Below are 13,634 nucleotides of genomic sequence, written 5' to 3' on the forward strand. Positions count from 1 at the left end.
TCATCTCAAGGGTTTTGTCTGAATCGCAAATCAGCGTAGTATAGATAACGAGTGCGCGATTAGGAACGCGAGATGTTCCCATGATAGTAATTTACGATACTATTACTTGAAAAAATCGAGGAGGGGGGGGGGGGTGATTTGTTTACGGGGGAGTGCCTACGGGGGAGTGCCTAGGGGGGAGTGCCTACGGAGGAGTGAAAAACCACGGGGGAGTGATTATTCGACTTTAAGCCAACAAATCACTTTTCCAAAAAAGTGGGATTTGTTTCTCCTTGTGTAATTAATACATTAAACAAAGAAAGGATGTTATTACTTTTTGAACAAAACTTTTTTCAGCATTTGGGGAATTGTTGTTAGGTCTATGGGGGCTCTAAATATTGCAGACTTTAGTTCATCGCTAATACTACAGGCAATTAATGCGTGTTGTTTTGTATAGCGTTTTAATTATTCAGAGCTCGCTTAGAAGCAGAGTCAGCAAGCATCCATTAACTACAAGAGAGGGAACACAAAACTCTAAAACTCACAAAACTAATTAGATGTATATTTTGGTCCAACTTGTTATTTGTTCCTCCGCCTCCTTCATATCAACTTGCTTAAAATGTTTTTATCGAATCGCGATGCGATGAGTCTGTTGGAAACTGACCAATCATAGTCAAAGTTATGTCGAAAATTTATATAAAGACATACTGGATCTTTTCCGTTTGTGCCCCCCACCAGCTTAGTGGGCGCATATTATTTGCACCCCCCCCCCCCCAGACGCACGTGCCATATTTTCACATAATGAGTTTTTATATAATTGCACATGCTCTGTAACTGGGGAGGGGAGCATAACGTACTGGAGGGGGGGGGGGGGGCAAACAGAAAAGATCGGACATATTTGTGACAAGACTAATCCTTACTCCTTCATTAGAGCGTCACTGTAACAGGTAAAAACTATCTAAAATGAGTGCCAGGGCTGTTACAGATGAAATTATTTTTGATACTACAATTTTTGTTTTCTATTAGAGACCCCTGCTGCCTTGCTTTCAAATAACTTGGTACGTGAAACCGAATGAAAACTTTTTGTCCAAGTGCTCATTATTGTGCTAATTAAACGCTTCTAATTTGCACTGCTCTTACTCATATCCCTTCAAGTGTAGTTGGCTAAAATCTACAAAATCCAATTATAAGAACACAGTTATTTTCACTATAATGCTCGAATTTTGTATGACAATTGAGGGACTCAAGGGATCAGCAGTAACTTAACTCAAATTCATGAAGAGCAATGGTCAATCCGCTTCTCAAATAATCAATTATTTTACTATTTAAAAAAACACCTTTAACTAGCCATACAAGGCCAATTACGTCAAATTGAGTTCATCAAATATTCGGGATCTGGCTTAAAACAACTTAATTGTCTGTAATGCTATCAGAAGCCTGTAATTTGTCAATAACAGAGCTACATAGTCATTTGGTAATCAATCGTTGCTAAAAAAACAGTAGGCGACTACTATTCTTATCCAATTTTATGATTTGAGTCAACTATTGATAACACGGCAACCGGTACAGCAGTCAAAAATCAAATACCAAATCAAAACGGTTAAAATTTTCGGGCTAAAGTTTTGGTGTGTTGTCAACAATTAAAAACCAACATTAGAGATTTTTTCTCAAGGCAATTCAGAGTTTATTTGTTTCCTCTGTTGTCAAGCTATTAACGTGCTTTGTTGTATTGTTTCTATAAATGAGATATACACGCAACAATTTGAGAATTCGTTCATTGGGATAATTCAGCGCAGACACAAAACGTTAATTTTTACAAACAAGCGGACGGTAAGTCCTGATTCGCCGTTTTTTTCCAAGGCAACAACTTGAACGAATATTGACATAAGAGTGAATATAGGGGTCACAATTCTGAGGAATTTTTATATACAGAACCCTGTCAAACAACTATCACTGCTGCAGTAAGTCTCCAATCCACATTACTTGCAGCGGTTCAACGCAGTACAGATGAATAATTTTTGGAGTCGCAATCGCTAACAAAGCAGATCGGTCAAAGATCAATGACATTAGCAGCAAAAATCAACATTTAATACATTTAATGCAGGCTATAACATCTAAAGAAATCAAAAAAGCTTTAGAGGGAGCCAAGGACTCAGAAATTTTTTCTATCAAAATACTATTCTCCGACAAAACAACTGATTTTCTTAAATCATAATTTTCTACACATCAAACAAAAATTGAAAAAATTAAATTTGTAAAAATCAATTGTTTTATTGTCTAAATTTGTTTCACACAAACTACTTGCGAAACCTATGCACACAGTTGTTAGGATTGGCAGAATAATTGATTGATTGGATTAAATGACGCAATATTGAAAACTGAGTCATCAGACAAAAACAAAACACTGCTATTGTGAGGACAGAAAAAATAGAGTTTTGTACTGTTGAAGGGGGAGGCGCAAACGGAAAAGATCCGATATATTTTTCACAAGACTAATCCTTATCTTTCATTAGAGCGCCAAAGTAACAGGTAAAAATGATCTGAATTGAGTGCCAGGTTGTTACATATGAAATTGATTTTGATACTACAGTTTTGTTTTCTATTAGAGACCACTGCGCGGTTGATTTTCCAATAACTTAGTACGTGAAATTGAATGAAGACTTTTTGTCCAGGTTGGCATTATTGTGGTAATTATATGCTCAAATAATCAAATTTTTTTACTATATTTGACAAATAACACATTTAACTAGTCATACAAGGCCAATTGCGTCAAATTGAGTTCATCAAATATACGGGAAATGGCTTAAAACAACTTAATTGTCTGTATTTGCTAACAGAAACCTGTAATTTGTCTAAAACAGAGACATATAGTCATTTGGTAATTAATCGTTGCCCGAAAACCAGCCAGCGGTTACTATTCTCATCCAATTTTATGATTTGATAGTCAACTATTGCTAACACGGCAACCGGCAAAGCAATCAATAAACAAATACCAAATCAAAACGGTTAAATTCTACAGGCTAAAGTTTTAGTGTGTTGTCAACAATTAAAAACCAACATTAGAAATGACTTCTAAAGGCAATTCAGATTTTCTTTGTTACCTCTGTGGTAGTGCTATGAACGTGCTTTGTTGTATTGTTTCTATAAATGAGACATACAAGCAACAATTTGAGAATTCGTTCATTGGGATAATTCAGCGCAGAAACAAAACGTAAATTTTTACAAACAAGCTGACGGTAAGTCCTGATTCGTCGTTTATTTTCAAGGCAACAACTTAACGAAAATTGACATAAGAGTGAATATAGGGGTCACAATTCTGAGGAATGCTCATATACAGAACCCTGTCAAACAACTATCACTGCTGCAGTAAGTCTCCAATACACAGCAATTGCAGCGGTTCAACGCAGTACAGATGAATAATTTTTGAAGTCGCAATCCCTAACAAAGCAGATCGGTCAAAGATCAGTTCTCATTATTGTGCTAATTAAAAGTTTCTAGTTTGCACTGCTCTTACTCAAATCACTTCAAGTGTAGTTGGCTAAAATCTACAAAATCCAATTATAAGAACACAGTTATTTTCACTATAATGCTCGAATTTTGTATGACAATTGAGGGACTCAAGGGATCAGCAGTAACTTAACTCAAATTCATGAAGAGCAATGGTCAATCCGCTTCTCAAATAATCAATTATTTTACTATTTAAAAAAAACACCTTTAACTAGCCATACAAGGCCAATTACGTCAAATTGAGTTCATCAAATATTCGGGATCTTGCTTAAAACAACTTAATTGTCTGTATTTGATATCAGAAGCCTGTAATTTGTCAAAAACAGAGCTACATAGTCATTTGGTAATCAATCGTTGCTCAAAAAACAGTAGGCGACTACTATTCTTATCCAATTTTATGATTTGAGTCAACTATTGCTAACACGGCAACCGGTAAAGCAGTCAAAAAACAAATACCAAATCAAAACGGTTAAAATTTTTGGGCTAAAGTTTTGGTGTGTTGTCAACAATTAAAAACCAACATTAGAGATTTTTTCTCAAGGCAATTCAGAGTTTATTTGTTTCCTCTGTTGTCAAGCTATGAACGTGCTTTGTTCATACACAATTTGAGATTTTTTTTCAATGGAATAATTCAGCGCAGACACAAAACGTAAATTTTTCCGAACAAGCTGATGGTATGGCCTGAATCACCGTTTGTTTTCAACGCATCAACTTCATTCGACGACGAAAATTGACATAATAGTGAACACAGGTGTCACATTTCTGAGGAATGCTCATATACAGAACCCTGTCAAGCAACTATCGCTGCTGCAGAGAGCCTGGAATCCACAAGCAATTCCAGCCAATCAACGCAGTACAGATTAACAATTTGATGAAGATGCCATTGCTAACAAAGAAAATCAGTCAAAGATCAATGACATTAGCAGCAAGAATCAACATTAAATAGATTTCATGCAGGGCTTAACATGCAAAAAAGATCAAAAAATTTTAGAAGGAGCTAATGACTCAGGAATTGTTTCTTTGAAAATACTATTCTCAGACAAAACATTTGATTTTCTTACATTATAATTCGTCTACACACCAAACAGAATTTGAAAACTTTCAGGCGTACATTATCAGATGTTTTATTGTCTGAATTTTCTTACACAAATTACGTGCAAAACCTTTGCACACACATGTTAGTATTGGCAGAGTAAATGATTAATTGGATTAAATCACGCAAAACTCTAAACTGCGTCATCGGAGGAAAACAAAACACTGCTATTGTGAGAACAGAACAAACAGAATTTCATACCAATGATGAGGAAAGCCTTTTAAAAGCAAAAAAAAGAAATCAGGCGCCGGGCAAAATCAAGAGCTTCCGTGAAGGAAGTTGAAAATCTAACGAAAAGTAGTACAGGAAATGCACCATTAAGAGGTGTTGTCAGTTTCCAAAAGCAGGAGTTCACTAAATAGTAGGAAATTTCCTGAAAACAAAACTCTTCTACTCTCAGTATCAACAACTCAAAGAACTTTTCAAAAAACAAAAACAACACAAAAAACTTTTCAAAAACTCAAAGTTATTGCACAGAGATTAAAATTTCGTCTATTAAGTTGGCCTACATGGAGTAATTAACAAACAGAAAAATGCAGTTTGATTATCTTTTGGTGGCATTATGGGTTTTTCACATTATTTGCTTCCATAACCAATGAAAAATGCATATACATCAAATTGTATCAAGGTCTTCAGAAAAACAGTCTTAAAAGTGAAGAAACACAGACCAGAATATAAAGGCGAGTTCAACACTTTTATAATAGGAAGAATTTTTAATGAAACACTACAGAAAATTAAAACACAGTCAAATTTTTCAGGGGCAAACATCCGATCCTATTCAAACATTAGTAACAGAGATTTGGAGGAATGAAGAATGTTGGCCCTGGACTTTAATTAAAGAACTTCCAAAACCAAATGTCGTTAATAGCCGTGTTATCCGTAACACAAAGTTGGCACCTAATAAAGTTTTCAAAACACATGCTCACATTTTGATTTCTTATGGTGTCTGCACACAGAATTGCACAATCACTGTCTTCATAAATAAAATGATATGCCAGATTTATTCCCCAAACAAACAAGGAGGTCTTACAATGTAATGTTGGGCATATTGTTCCAACCTTGCTCATCCTCGCTTTTGGCCTAACTCTTTACCATATAACGAAGAAGTACAACTCTTTCACGAATTCAATTATTGTTTTAAAAAAATTAGTGTTCAAAATTAAAAATTGCTTCCAAGTCAATTCATTTAGTGATGTAAAAACTGCCACAAAAAAGGCCGACGAGAGCTGCCATTTATAGGAATACGAGACAAGTAAGAAATAGAAAAACTAAAAACCAGCAACAGACATCATTTACATCCAAAACTCAATGTCCTTTTTCTCAAAAAGTTAACAACAAAATCAAAATAGCGTAAAATAACGTGAGCTAAAAAATCAATTTACACGCTACTAGAACAAACATGAGGTGCATGCTACAAGGAGAGCCGGTATTTGGTAGAGAGACACGGCAAAGCTAAAAAGTTCATTTATGTCTTTTGAAAATAATTAATTTCAAATAAGAAAAACATTAGGAAATATCTATAGTTCATAGAATTGTTTAATTTTTCGTTTTGTTAGTTGTTTTACTTTCTTTCTCTGCTCGCGGTGTTTTTGAAGTGTATTGTGTGCCTTCAGTTTGAGATTTTTTTGTCAAGCTTTTTCTTTTTTGCAGCTTACTTTTTTTTTTAATTCATTGTCAACCCAGTTTGAAATAATAATTGGTTGTATAGTTCGCTTTGGCAGATATATATCTAGTTGATTTATTGTATTCAGCCAAATCATGAATTTTCCATTTTGGACTAATATTTGTATCCTCTTTCCTGACTTTTGATAACTCATGATTTAGGACAACGTTTTTATTTTGTTTGAAAGACCGAACAAACTTTTTCAAGAATAAGAAACACATATTACATTGTCAAATGTTTCAGTTTTGTGCATATTTTGGCGTGGGAAGTAAAAAAAAGCGCAGAGCCCTAATTTTGAATCAAGGTCAACAGTGCAGGAATTGAGAGAGAGAGAGGGTCAACAGTGCAGGAATTGAGAGAGAGAGAGAGAGAGAGAGAGAGAGAGCGAGAGAGAGAGAGAGAGAGAGAGAGAGAGAGAGCGAGAGAGAGAGAGAGAGAGAGAGAGAGAGAGAGAGAGAGAGATAGAGAGAGAAGAGAGAGAGCGAGAGAGAGAGAGAGAGAGAGAGAGAGAGAGAGAGAGAGAGAGAGCGAGAGAGAGAGAGAGAGAGAAAAATGGTCTTCTCTTAATGTGGCTTGCAATGCAGGGGTGGCACTTAGTTAGTATTAACGCTGAATTGAACCTGACTGGCAGTGAAAAGGCCGTTCTTAAAGCTCAAAAGAAGGAAAAGTTTAAGGTTTAAATATATAATTTTTTTGAAAACATTTAACTTCAAACTGAAAAAACAATAGCTATCAAATAAAATTAATTATCAAGAAATCAATTGAGATCTGTCGTTATTCAGAAATCGACAAATCTGCAAATAACGACAAAAATCAAAAATTAATTTGAATGCTTGCAAAAAACCGGTGTTGAAACCGTTAAAACAATAAGCAAAGTACGAAAACAACTGACTCGAAAACAACTGATTTGCCTCCATTTATCGCCAGTTGACGAAATAATGAGGACGTAACAACTCTAACTTACGTTGACGAATCTTTGTTTGAGGAAATGAAATGATTAGGCATATATAGGCCATGATCTTGACTGGAGTTATAGCAACTACGAGGAAGCGGTCGTTTCCTTTGCAGAATCAACACTGAGATACATACCCCTCAGTAACTCACCAAACAATGGCAAAAACGGTGGAAAGGGCTTTTAATCAGCGGTTTTTTAATAGAAGTCGTATCGAATCTGATATTTTGACAAAACCCTATTTGAGAAGAGAGCAATCACGATTTATAACTTTCTTCCTTTATAAAAGATTAAGTTTTGGAGTCTAGCACATCTAAGAGCCTTTTCAAAGACCAAAGTTCATCTGGGAAAGGTGAAAATTCACCTTCTCGAAAAGTTATAATAATATATCTGGAGCTGATCTCACTTTACGAGGAAAGAAGATCACATAATGACTTACAAAACAAAAATTATCTGGTTCTTGAATCATTAATAAAATTTTGCGCTGGTAAAGAAAATGTACCTTCCCGTTTGTGGAGAGAGAGAGAGAGAAAATGGTCCTCTCTTAAACTGTCTTGTAGTGAAGTGCTCCAATATTTAAAAATTTCTGCTACTATTGACGCCTCTTAACTCATGGCTCTCCGCTCCAAACCAGAAATTTAACTAAATTTCAAAATACAGAAGTTATGATCAAAAGTACAATTGTTCGAGATAAAGAAACATACCCGGCATATAGCCGGAAGATAGCCGCCGTTGATTCCCAAAACTCTATTGGGATTGAAAGAAAAAAATATCAACAAAAAATGATTTTGGTACAAAAACATTTTTAAGTGCGATTTATTTTGTTGTCATTTCGTAATTGAAAAACCTCCTGTCTGTCAGTGAGAGACTAAAGGGCCCAGTATCAATACCAATAAGCATTTTAGATAATAACTAAATTTTATGAGAACAGAGTTCAAATACCGCGCATCTAAAAATGGGCTTTATGGGGTTTATCCCGTTTCTATTTCTGACTTTGATTTTTTTATACCGACGCTCTTCATTTTGAATTGCTCTGCTGAGCAGCTGCTGATTACAAAGGCTTTGAGCAGAATGACAGAAGAGTGAAACTAGCCTGGAAAAGTCAAAAAAGTTTCACACAAAATGTCGAAAAAGCGGCAAAATGGGTAAAGCGAAAAAAAGTTCGACGAATTAAAAAACATAGCAGGACAAGTCCTGAAATACAATTTAAAGAATCGAATAAAAAACTTAGATTTACTCTACCTGAACAGCAGATCAATTCAACGATGCCAGCCAAAACACAAACATAATAATCTCAACACATTGAGAAACAAACAATCAAACAAACTAAACAGATATATAATCATTGATAAAATTTGGAAGCTTTTACCCCTAAGGAAAAATTTGACCCCTTTAAATATACCTATATATATGTTCAAAAATACATGTTCACAATCAAAATTTGTTTCTGAAATTGGTGCAGTATTATATCTGCAAGGCCTGAAAAAATTCATTGGCCCTTGAAGATCGATTAACTCCAAAACTTTCAAAAACTAAAAATATCAATTGCATTTTTAATGAAATGTTGCTGAAAATCGTGACATTAATATTTTAAAAATCATTTCTTGAAAAATGATTCTACTGTCTCTAGAGGCTATCCAGTAAACCAATTCCAAGTCTTAAAAAAATAATTGGTTTAAAGATCGATAGGCAATAATTTTTATGAAAAATTTCTTATTTCAAAAAACAGAAATTCGTTCTATTAAAATTTTGAAAACCATCGAATTACCCCCTAGCAACTGTTTAATAACATACTGTCAAACCTGAATACATACTGGATAAAAGACAAACGTCTTCAAACAAACTTAAAAAACTTTCAAGTTTTATCTAAAAATTTTAAAAATTCGAAAGGTTAAATTGTTGAAAACAAATCCATTAAAACCAACAACTATGCAGTAACTGTTTTCAGACCATGGAATGGTTTTCCTGGCACTTGAGAATGGACAAATATCAAAAATTGAAAAAAAACTTTAAGAAACCTCAAAAAAATTGCAGATTTTATCAAAAAAATGCTGAAATTCGAGACATTAAAATGTTGAAAACCCTCCATTGTTACTAGAAACTATACAGTGCCCTATTATCCAAACTTAAAGGAGATTCCCTGGCCCCTGAAGCTGGAAAAACGCAAAAAATGACAAAAAATTTCAAAAACCTTGAAAAAAATTGCAAAAACTAGTATCATTTTTTGTGTTTGTGTTTGTAGTACCAGAATATATAGCTGATAAACTGGTCATGACGAGTACTTTTTTCTCGCAAAAGGCCTTGATCAACTTTTAAAAACTTAAGACTAATCAAGCAAAAGACTTAAAAAAATCACAAAAAACATGAAAAATTGCACCATCTTGAGCCCAAAAACTCCTAAAAATGATCTTTTAACCTTCAATTGAGGCCATCCCAGCAGCTGCAACACTCTAAGCAATTGAAGGACTACTAACGTCCACTTTGGGCCTCTAATGAAACTTAATGCCCGCTGGGCTCTACTTGTTTATCCCGTTTTGAAAGATCAAAGAGAATGAAAAATGTGTGAACACATATCAAAAAAAAACAAAGCGCCCCAATGCAATTCAATTTCTTTGAATTGTAAAAAATATAGCAGGATAAGTCCTGAAATACAATTCAAAGACGTACTTGAAATATTGAAATAGAACTCCTGAAAAAGAACTCAGACAGACTCTACCTGACCGGCAGATCAATAGCACAATGCCAGCCAGAACACAAACAAAAATCATCTCAAAGAATTGAGAAACTAAAAGCATCGAAACTAAACAAAAATATACTCATTGCTAAAACTCTTGAAGCTTTTAAACCTAAGGCAAAATTTCTTCCCTTTAAAAATACCTATTTCGAAAAAATGTTCACAACCAATTTTTGTTTCAGAAATTGGTCCAGTATTATATCTGCAATACCTGAAAAATATTGGCCCTTGAAGATCGATTAACCCGAAAATGAAAAAGAAATCAATCGCAAATTATGAGGAAATGTTACCGAAAACTCTGATACCACTATCTTCACAATCAGTTTTGTGTTCCTAAAAGCTATCCAGTAACCCAATTCCAAGGTTTAAAAAACTCATTGGCTCATAGATCGATAGGCAATAATTTTTAGAAAAAAATTCAAACTTCAAAAAATAGAAATTCTATCTATTAAAATAATGAAAAACATTCAATTGCCCCCTAACGACTATTTAATAACGTACTCTCAAACCCTGGATGAGATTACCTGGCTCCTGAGGCAAAAAACTAAATAGTATACAATTGTTTAAGAAAAACTTGAAAAAATTTGCACATTTTATCAAAAATTTTTTAAAAGTCGAATAATTAAATTGTTGGAACCAAATCCATTGAAACTAGAAACCATGCAGTTACATTTTACCAGAACGAGACATATGTTTTCTGGCAATTGAGAATTGACGAATATCAAAAACTGACAAATACTTAAGGAAGCCTTAAAAAAATGCACATTTTATCAAAAAAAAAATGATTAACTTTGAAACATTAAAAAGTTAAAAACCAATCCATTATTGCTGAAAACTATAAAACTATGCAGTGCCCTATTCACAAACCTCGAAGGAGATTGCCTGTTTCCTGAAGCCGGAAAAACTGAAAAAATGACGAAAATTTTCAAAAACTTAAAAAAATGCGAAAAATGTCCAAAAAAATTACAAAAAATTTGGGATATTCAAAAGTTGAAACCTATTCCATGGCAACCCAAAATTTTTCAGAAATTTTTTGTCCAAACCCTGATGAGGTTTTCTGGTCCCTGGGACTCAAAGAACTTGAATAATGACAATAAATGTCAAAAAATATGAAAAAAACTTGCAAGAATTAGAAAGAAAGTTTAACCTACCAGATTAGAGAGACAAAAGCTAATTAATTTTAATCAGAGAATTTAAATAAATGAATCGTCAAGAAATGGTGCTTTGAATCAATATTCGGCTCAAATTGGTGAATCTAGATAACTAATATTAGAGTGAGATTATTTGATGGAAAATCTTCCCAGCATGAAATAAAGGATTATGATATCTCCGAAAGTGTGAATGAATTCTTAGAAAAGCGCAAATGCATTCAATATATGGTTCCTTTGCGACTGATTTGCAGAAGCAAACCATATTGGGTAACCCTTTCGACCCCAACTGTAAATCATGGTGCTAAGATTAGTTTTGTATCTTGACTTTCTCGCACTGATAATGGGTATATATACAGCTGATTTTTGAGTCCTTTTTCATCCCCAAAATCAAATCACCATCTTGATCTAATAATCAGATCTCTCCTGTAAATCTCTAAATTCTAATGTAAATTATCATTCTTGTTATACTCTTGTTTTGCGAAAAAGAATTTTTTACTTAGTTAAAAACGCTTTTTATTCCGCTTGCCAAAATCCATGACCCAACAGGTTATGGGCCCAGCAATTTTCTAAGTCTGAAAACTAATTTCTAGATCAAAACAAATTTGTTGTTGACTGTCATAATCCCTGTCTGCTTAGTTTCTTTTCTTTTCACAACTGTCTTGCCTGCTCAAACTACGATGAATCAACAGACAGTGAAGCTGCTGACCTACACAGGAAAGGCACAGGACTTTCCAATCTGGAGCACAAAAATTGTGGCAATGATGCAGACGAAGGCACTGACTCTAGATGAAACAACCCTCATGCTCATGAGACATGACTGTGTGGGAGATGATGGCATCGGAGATCGAGCAAAGGCTTGAAAACTTTTGCTAGAGAGATTTCAGAGTGTGGAGACGCCGACAGTGGTGACTTTGGTGGCGCAGCTTGCTCGGCTGCAGCTCGAGGATGCTGAGCATTTGGATAGCTTCTTCATCAGAGGACAGGAGTTGCTCACAAGGCTACAAGAAGCAAGGGAAGCAGTCTCAGCGACCGTTTTCAAAGCGTTGGTCCTCAATGGTCTAGCAATGAGGTATTAAAGTTTTGTTATACAGGAAAGCTTTAACCCGGCAACGAACTTCACAGAGTTGAGGAAAAGGCTGTAGAACTTCCATGAGAGCACAGCACTGAGGCACAAGGGACAAAGTGGTTCAGTGGCACTGGCAGTGAAGCACGACTTTAAGAACGGACACAATAAAGGAAACTGTTTTGTGTGTGGGATCCCCGTACATTTTCCAAGGACTGCAGGAGGAAGGAGACAGCACAATGCAGCAAATGTGGTAAGAAAAGTCACCTAGACAGGGCATACAAGAGACAAAGAGATGGAGGCAAACAGGAGTCAGTGGCAATGGGTCCAACCTTGGCTTCACCAGACGAGGAATACTGGGCAGCTCATACCCAGTGGGAGATAGCGGGCATGCTAGTGGACAGTGGTTGTACAGATCACATAGTGACGAACATCGAAGCGTTCCTGGACTTTGTGCCCATTCAATCAGTGGTCAGAAATCTAAACGGAGAGGCTTTCAGAGTGGTAGGCAGAGGCTGTGTGAGGATCAACATATCCTAAAACAAAGGGGAATTCCAATGCGAACTCAAAAATGTTTTGTGTGTGCCGGACTGTTCTTCAAATCACCTGTCTCAAGATGCACGGAGTGGGGAGATAGCTTCACTTTCGAGAAAGGAAACAGCTGCATGAAACTCCAGAAGGGATTTCGGGTAAAACCAACACAAGAAAATAATTTGTTTTACTTACTCTGCAGCGTTCTAGAATTCAAGATGAGTTCCAACAGCGTGAAATTTGACAGTGCAAGGAAGTGGCACAGACGAATGGGTCATTTGAATCAAGCGGATGTGGTCAGGAGTGCGCCAGAGACAGTGGGGAACTCGATGATCTATGCAATGTGTTTGCATTGACCGAGATCACAAAGACTCCAGTTCTAAGAGTGGCAGAGAATCAAGCAGAAGAGAAGCTGGAGAGGGTGTTCACAGACGTGATGGGACCTTTCAGAGTAGAGTCACTGTCAGGATTGCGGTTCTGCATTGTGTTTGCAGACCAGTACACGAAGTTTGTGTTTGTGGACTTGCTTAAGGCAAAGAGTGAAGCACTGGCCAGCCTGAAGAAATTTGTGTGGGACGCCCAAGAAGCTGAGGCAAGACAATGCGAAGGAGTTTCTCTCAGAGCAGTTCGAAACATACTGCTTAGATGCAAGCATTCTACAGGAGAAGGACATACCAGAGACGCCACAACAGAATGGTTTGGATGAGAGGTGCAACAGGACAGTGCTGGAGATGGCAAGGTGTTTGCTCATTGACTCAGGGTTCCCAAGATGATGTGGGGAGCAGCAATTCTTCACGCAACAAGGATCAGGAACGGGGTTTTGAGACGAGGAGAAGAAAAATGCCCAGCAGAGTTGATGCGAGGTAAAAAACCTAAGCTTTCAATTAGTAAACTATCTATTTTTGGTTCATGAGGAATCGGGGCAGAGACGTCAGCAAACTTGATTTCAAGGCACTGGAAG

The 13,634-nt window shown here is 35.9% G+C and overlaps 1 protein-coding gene across 1 annotated transcript in view; it reads left to right on the top strand.

The window, feature by feature from the left end:
• Positions 1-13,634, top strand: part of LOC142345052 (MFS-type transporter SLC18B1-like) — a 79,634-nt gene that overhangs the window by 717 nt on the left and 65,283 nt on the right. The gene's annotated exons all lie outside the window — the stretch shown is intronic.

The sequence above is a fragment of the Convolutriloba macropyga genome, chromosome 8, assembly GCF_964194025.1.
Source record: "Convolutriloba macropyga chromosome 8, txConMacr16.3, whole genome shotgun sequence".
In the NCBI taxonomy this organism is placed as follows: domain Eukaryota; kingdom Metazoa; phylum Xenacoelomorpha; order Acoela; family Convolutidae; genus Convolutriloba; species Convolutriloba macropyga.